The sequence below is a fragment of the Crocodylus porosus genome, unplaced genomic scaffold, assembly GCF_001723895.1.
Source record: "Crocodylus porosus isolate Cpor-Errol unplaced genomic scaffold, CroPor_comp1, whole genome shotgun sequence".
In the NCBI taxonomy this organism is placed as follows: Eukaryota; Metazoa; Chordata; order Crocodylia; family Crocodylidae; genus Crocodylus; species Crocodylus porosus.
The window spans coordinates 1498269-1505515 of NW_017728911.1; positions in this window are offsets into that span (position 1 = coordinate 1498269).

Consider the following 7247-nt stretch of genomic DNA (forward strand, 5'->3'; position numbering starts at 1 on the left):
CCGCGCGGGGCACTTCGCCGACTCTCCCTCAGGGGCTGTTAAAGGGGCCGCAGCGCCGCCGGCCTGGCGCCGATTCCGCACGTGTCCCCGTCCCTGCCCCCGCCCCCGCCGCGGCTCTCGCGTGCCGGATTTGGGCCCCTGCCTCCGTGTCTCCCAAACGCGTTTAAGCGTGGGCACATGGCGGGGCTCCCGCCTGCCAAGACATAAGCACAAAAGTGTCTTTATGAAGCCCTTGGCACCAGGGCCGCACACAGCCATGGGCGAACGGGGTGGCTGCCCAGGGCCCAGACAGAAAGGGGGCCTAAAAATGGTGAACACAATGATTATTAGGAAAATAACAATGGTTATTATTAAAGGGGTCCCATACTAAAAGTTCGCCCAGGGCTGCCAGGAAGCAGGTGCGGTGCTGCTTAGGGCTCATGGCAGGGTTGCCAGGATTTGAGCAACGGGACGCAGCGGCCACGGACTCTGGGACTGGCGTAAGGGACTGACCGCCTCGCCAGAGCGATGGCAGGCCCACCGGGGCACGGGCTCTCCACCTTGCTTGCACCGGGACCCGTCTGTAAACGTCCTGACCCAGTGCCCCTCGCTCCCGACCGGCTGCCCTCTAGCCCCAGTGTGTGGGGCCTGCCCAGCAGCCCCTCGCGGGCCGGGGCTCTGTCTGCTTGCAAGGGAAAAGCCACAGTTTCCCACATTTTACTCCTGGAAAAGAGAATCCATTTTTAACGGTTGTTCGTGACCCTTCCATATATTCCTGCCACTGGCTTTTGGGTTGTGACCTGCAGGTTGAGCAGCGCGGCACTAGGTTCAGCTCTGCCTGCTCCGATAGGTAATTGTGAATCTCATCTGGTTTCCCATAAGCATCTGTTTCATTGGATTTGGTTGGTCCTTCCCGAGACAAAATCAGGCTGTGCAGACTGTCCATTGTCCCTAAAATGTCCTATCGCTTCTTATGCTGCTGGTGGTTGTCTACTGCAGTGGTCTCCAAAGTGGGATGCATGCATGGCAAGACGATCCATTGGGGTGTAGGAAGAAAATATTAGAACTTCTATTTAGATGTATTTTTATATAAATATACATATACTGGGGGTGCGTGCTCAAGAATTTTTTACTGATGGGGTGCGTGAATATAAATATACATATACTGGGGGTGCGTGCTCAAGAATTTTTTACTGATAGGGGTGCGCGATCAAAAAAGTTTGGAGACCGCTGGTCTACTGGTACAAGCATCATTGAGAGGCATCTCAAGTGCTATGTTGTTTGGCTGCAAAGGACAGCTCTGCATAGCACGATGCTTAAAATGCTGGCATGGATGTCCTAGCACTTTTACTACTGCTAGGAAATGCCAAAGAAAAAAAAATCCTAATGTAAATAAGACCTGTGTGTAAGGAGAAAATCATGGGCAGGTGTGGAGATGTGGGAAGGGAAAGGGGATGCAGGTGCTCTGTCAAGCTCCACCCATCAGATAAACTCCACCCAGGAGACAGTGCTCATGGGAGGCTGTGTAGATACTAGTCATGGTGCCGTATATTCCCTTGTCTCCGTGGGCTCATCACCCCTTTCCTGGCATACAAGTACACTCAGGGGCTCTGCTCTCATGAGCAGGGCAGCAAAGGGGCAGGCTGTGAGGGAAGCGCTACCCATTTGGTTGTAGTGCCTAGATGAGCATCATTCACAATACATCTTCATCTGGTCATCCTCCCTCTCGTCTCTGCCACCTCCTGCTGATCTCAGTGAAAGAGTCCACAGTGTGCTGATATTTAATGTGGTATTGCTGGGTGTTTGAGACAGCCCCTGTGGGAAAGAACAGGTGTGTTCACATCCTTCAGAGTGCTGGCTTTAGATATTGCTGCCTCAGTGGCACTTGGTTCTTGTACGCAATGGCCTCTCTGCAATGAGAACAGCCAGAGAGGTCAGGGTATTTCCTCCCCCTCGCAAAAACTTAGATAATTGAAGAAGCAGAATTTCAGGCTTCATAAAGAAATGCCAGTGCCCCCTTCTGCCATGTAGCAGCTCGATCTGAGCCCACTGCAAATAATGCATTACCACACAGTGATGACGGGTTGCAGGTCTGCTGGAGCAGAGCTCCGAGGGGACTTGGAAATCAATCTTTAATGTGCAAGAGCCACCCAGAGGCTCCAAGTGCCCCAGGCAGCAGCTTTGTCATTGACTTCACCGAGACTGGGAAAACCCCCCAGATGGGAAAGTGCACTTGATCTCAAAGATGCCCCAGGGAGAACTTCCCCATCTCTCAGAAACAGGGTCTGTTTACTTTTCCTATCCCTAATAACTCCTGTGAGGTTTTCCTCACTCTCCAGGGTGATGGGTTGAGCAGGGGGGTTTCTCTGTCATCTTCCATCAGTGTTGCCTGCTTGCTTCTTCAGCAGTGAGGCAGGGTAGGTTGCAAACTGTGATTGTTCTGAGGGCAGGGACTGAGACTTTACTGCAGGAGCAATGAGCAGAGTTGAGCAGAGGGAGTGGGCACTCTTGCTAACACAAAAGGCTGCACTAATAGCAAAGGGAACCCCCTAGTTTATTTTATCAGGGCTGACCAGCCAGGAGGTATTCCCTCTGGGTAAGGCAACGCATTCTAGGAACACACAGGAGTTGGCACAGCTTTCAGGGCCCTCGGAGAAAGTGCATCGTTTGGGGGACAGGGGGATGTCTGCTGCCATGTCAACGGCTGCTGGGAGGAGAGAGACACACAAAGGGGGAATTCTCAGCCCCAGTTCAATTTGATGAGGCTGCTGCAGCCTGGTCCAAACCCATGATGTCATTTGAAAGAGGTGTCACAGAGAGGGTACTCCAAAGCAATTGCTAAGAGCCTCTCCAGAAATCAAAGCAGCATAAGAATGGATGGTATCAAAACACAGAGATCAACAAGGTTGCCCTGCAGTTCCTTCTGTTTGTACATGACACTTCAAGCTGTGCTTGGCTGAAGCCTTCTGAGCTAAGTATTTGTTGAGAACCCATCATGTGCTGCAGACGTATTGTTGCTGGTTCAATAAGAGGTGCTCTTTCCTCTCTGGCATGGAGCCATACCTCCAGCAGGGTGTCCATTTAGTGAGCTATAAAACCGAGGTCCTGGCTACTTGACATCATTCAGGACTTTCAAGGAGTTGAGTGCTCTGAAGAAGTTCCAGCTTGGTAACTCCCCACTCTGATGCCAGCACTCTTCTCCTCCGTTCTCTTCTCCTCCGTTTCCTATGGTTAAGTTCTGGATTTCAGACAGTGCTTCCCGTGCAGACAACAAGATCCTTGTGTAGTTTGCATGATGCCTGTTTGTATGGGCTGAAGAGGGTCATGTGAATGTAGGATACTTGAGTTATCATCAACACATATAATATCTTCATAGATTTCATAGATTTCATAGACATTGGGACTGGAAGGGACCCCGGAGGATCATCAAGTCCAGCCCCCCACCCCAGGGGCAGGAAGTCAGCTGGGGTCATAGGATCCCAGCAATATAAACATCCACATTTCTCTTGAAGGCGTTCAAAGTAGGTGCTTGAACCACCTCCGGTGGCAAGCTATTCCAGACCTTGGGGGTTCGGACAGTACAGAAGTTCTTCCTTATGTCCAGCCTGAAATGGTCATGAAGAAGCTTGTGACAGTTCAATCTGGTCATCCCTTGGGGTGCTCTGGTGAACAGAGGTTCCCCCCGATCTTGGTGAGCACCCCTGATAAACTTAAAGGTGGCCACGAGATCACCCCGAGCTTGCAGTTTTCCAGGCTGAAGAGTCCATAGCTCTCAGCCTCTTGTCATAAGGTTGACTTTCCTGATCACTGATCATGCACAGGCTCTCCTCTGGACCCTCTCAAGCTTCTCCACATCCTTTTTGAATTATGGAGCCCAAAACCGGACACAGTACTCTAGCTGCGGCCTCACCAAGGCTGAGTACAAGGGGAGAATGACGTCCCAGGATTTGCTTGAGAAGCATCTATGGATGCAAGCCAGCGTTTTGGTTGCTGTATTAGCCGCAGCATTGCATTGCAGGCTCATGTTCATCTTGTGGTCAATCATGACCCCCAAGTCCTTCTCATCCGTAGTGCTAGCCAGTGTAGCACTGTCAAGCCTATAAGGATGCTGCAGGTTTTCCTTCCCAAGGTGGAGAACTTTGCATTTTTCAGTGTTAAACACCATCAGGTTCTCATCCGCCCATTTGCTGAGCCTGTCCAAGGCAGCCTGGATCACCCGCCTGTCTTCTGGTGTGGATGCTTTACCCCAAAGTTTGGTGTCCTCGGCGAACTTGGCCAGTCCACTTCTGACTCCAGTGTCCACAATGAAGATCTTGAATAGTGCTGGCCCAAGGACAGAGCCTTGTGGGACCCCACTGGTCGCAGGGCACCATGATGATTGACTTCCATCAACCACCACCCTCTGGGTCCGACCATGGAGCCAATTCCCCTGCCAGCGGATCATGATGAAGCCGAGGCCACAGTTAGCCAGGAGTCTTGTTGGATTCCTTAGCAGTTTGCTGTGTTTTGTACAAACGCTGGCACATGCAACAAACCTAGGGAATAACAACAACAGTAAAGCAACAATGATGATGATGGTGAGGAAGGAAGGAAGGCAGGCAGTTTGCTCAACTATAGCATCACCTGTCTGCAGACAGCCAAGTGCCAGACAGCCATGAGTGAGCAGCGCCTCAGACCACATCATAGTCCCGATGGAGAAACAGACAGAGAGAGAAAGGAACTTGTCCAAGGCCACAGAGCTATTACCTGGCTGAACTGCAGCACGGAGCTGCATCTCCTACATCCTGAGTTTGTGCTTGAGGTATGAGACCATCCTCTCCCTTTGCTGCAAATGAATATTCAGGTGGATATGACACAGCTAGCTTGGGAATTCACGACATATGCTGGGGCCAGGAGTTGCTTCATCTATTTAGTGTCCATCTGTTCATAGCCCACATAAATCCTTTAACGCTAGGACTCTGAAGGAGCGATGTTCCTCCTCCTCATGAATTGCCCTGGGTAAGGAAACAAGGTTACAACTTCTGGACACCGTGGAGCACCCCTTCCCTTCATCTGTGGCCCCATCTCACTCCAGCCCATGTCCCACCCCTCAAAGCTCACCCACCCTTCCTAGTATACACACTGGCACTTTGAAGACATTCCTCCACTCTTGGGGGAAGCCATGGTCCCTTTTCCTACCCTCCCCATCGGCAGCTGGTGTGCCCTTTAACACTGCTTTAGGCTCCACGTCTGGAGCTGCCCATTCCCCTCAGCTCTGCTTTGGGTTCCTGTCATCTTCATGGTAGGCCTGAGAAGCAAGGGAAGGCAGGGCTCTCTGGCTTGGTGAAGAGGAGTGTAAACCAGTCGTTCCCTCAAACCATGAAGCCTTGTGCCCTCCCCTAGGCTTCTGCACAACCATGGCTCTGCCAGGACTGAAATTACAGTAAGGGAGTCAGCTCAGCCCTTCACTGCCCCGCACATTTACACTGCAGGGGCTGCAACTCAGGCAGCCATGCCTGAGTGAGCTTTAAACCAGCTAGTTCAGGGGCTGCTAGGGTAGCCAGGGCAGTATAGAGCTTAGCTTGGGATGAAACCTTGCTCAGGAGCCTGGGTCAGTGTTTTGGTGGCAAGACTGTGCTGGACATCCTGCATCCAGAGTTATACTGCATGTGGTACCCCAGCGAGCCAGAGTAAAGGGAGCTCGGTTCAGTGACACAAGCTGCACTTGTCTGCATTACACTGCATGCCATTGTTCCCTACCGAAGCCCATCAAGAGGCCCCAGGAACCTGACAGTATGGGACAAGGCCCATGATGTCTCAGTACAACATGTCCTTAGGGAACATGCATTGCTTTAGTGGTGTTGTGTGCGTGCGTGCATGTGTGTGTGTGCGTGTGCATGTGCGTGTGTGTGTGTGCGTGTGTAGAGGTTGCAGAGTGTGTGACTGACATCAGACATCTCTACCTGGAGAGCAGCATGAGTTGGCGGTGTGGACACTATGCCAGGAACACACAAACTCACCTTTCCTTGATGATCGTCCATCTCTCTGTCTGGAAAATGGAGACCATGGTGCCTTTATGAGACGCTCAGGTACTAAATATTATCACAACAGACAAGCTGTTATTATGACTCAGGCCAGAAGAGCTCATCAGAGTGAGTCCCAGACAGTCACCAACCAAAGTAATGTAGTGAGTGGTGCAGGCCCATAGCCAGACCCACAAGCTCATTGTTCGTTCATGGAGATCAGTCCCAGAGCTCTGCTTTCTGAGAAAACCAGGCTTGGCTGCAGCTGGAGGTGGTGCTGCACCTGGCTGTTTCATTTTTTGCCCTCCAACCTGTGCAGCTGTTGGAGAAGGGAAGATACACAATATTTCTGGAGTTCCTATGAGACAAATACCTGACCCTCAGCAAGTGAGGAACACAGGCCTCTGCCTCACACAACTCAGCTTGAAGAGTTACTTCAGCTGTACGGTGCTCCCATGTCCACACACAGCTGCTGACATCGCAGCCCCTTGCCTCACATGAAGATGTCTGTTCATCTACTTTCATGCTCAGGAGCATCCAAGGGTTTCCTTGGTACTTTGCTCCCCAGGTGCCTATTGTTTCTCAGCATGCCAGCTCGTGGCCACATATTTCCCACTTCTGCTTAAGCTGAACCTACCTCGTGACTGAAGCAGCAGCCAGGCTCCAGGGCTGTTTGCTGGGCACCTTTCACCAAGCACTGAATGCATTTGTTTAAAGATCTGTGTTGCTAATCTGAAATGGTTAGCCTAAGGGGGGCTGGAGGAGTCTCCACCCAATGACAATCACAAGCTTTGTTAAAGTCAGTACATGTGTCAAGCACTCTTTTGGTGCGTCTACCCAAAACACTTTACTGTGCAGTAAACTACTTGATGGCCCAGTAAAGTATCACTGCGTAACCATGCACGGGAGCTACTGCACAAGAGATTAGTCTACTGCACAGTTTTCTACCACCTGTACATACCCTAATGTTATGTATACCTGTGAACACTGTGGCAGGACCGGCAAGGCTCATATTTACAGCCACAAGAGAAAATGCACCATCAGTCAGTAGAATAACTGCAATGTCCACCATTACTCACTGATGAACAGATGCCACATAGCTATTCCGCAGTAGCACACAATTACACAGCTGACAGGGAGCAAATTACTCTCCATCAACCCAGGGAGCAGGAGAACAATCCCTTCCCTCAAAAGCTGCCTGTTGCCAGGGCTAGCTCTGATTGTGGGGCTGGGGCAGGGATGATGTCCCCTTGTCCCTGCAGCAGG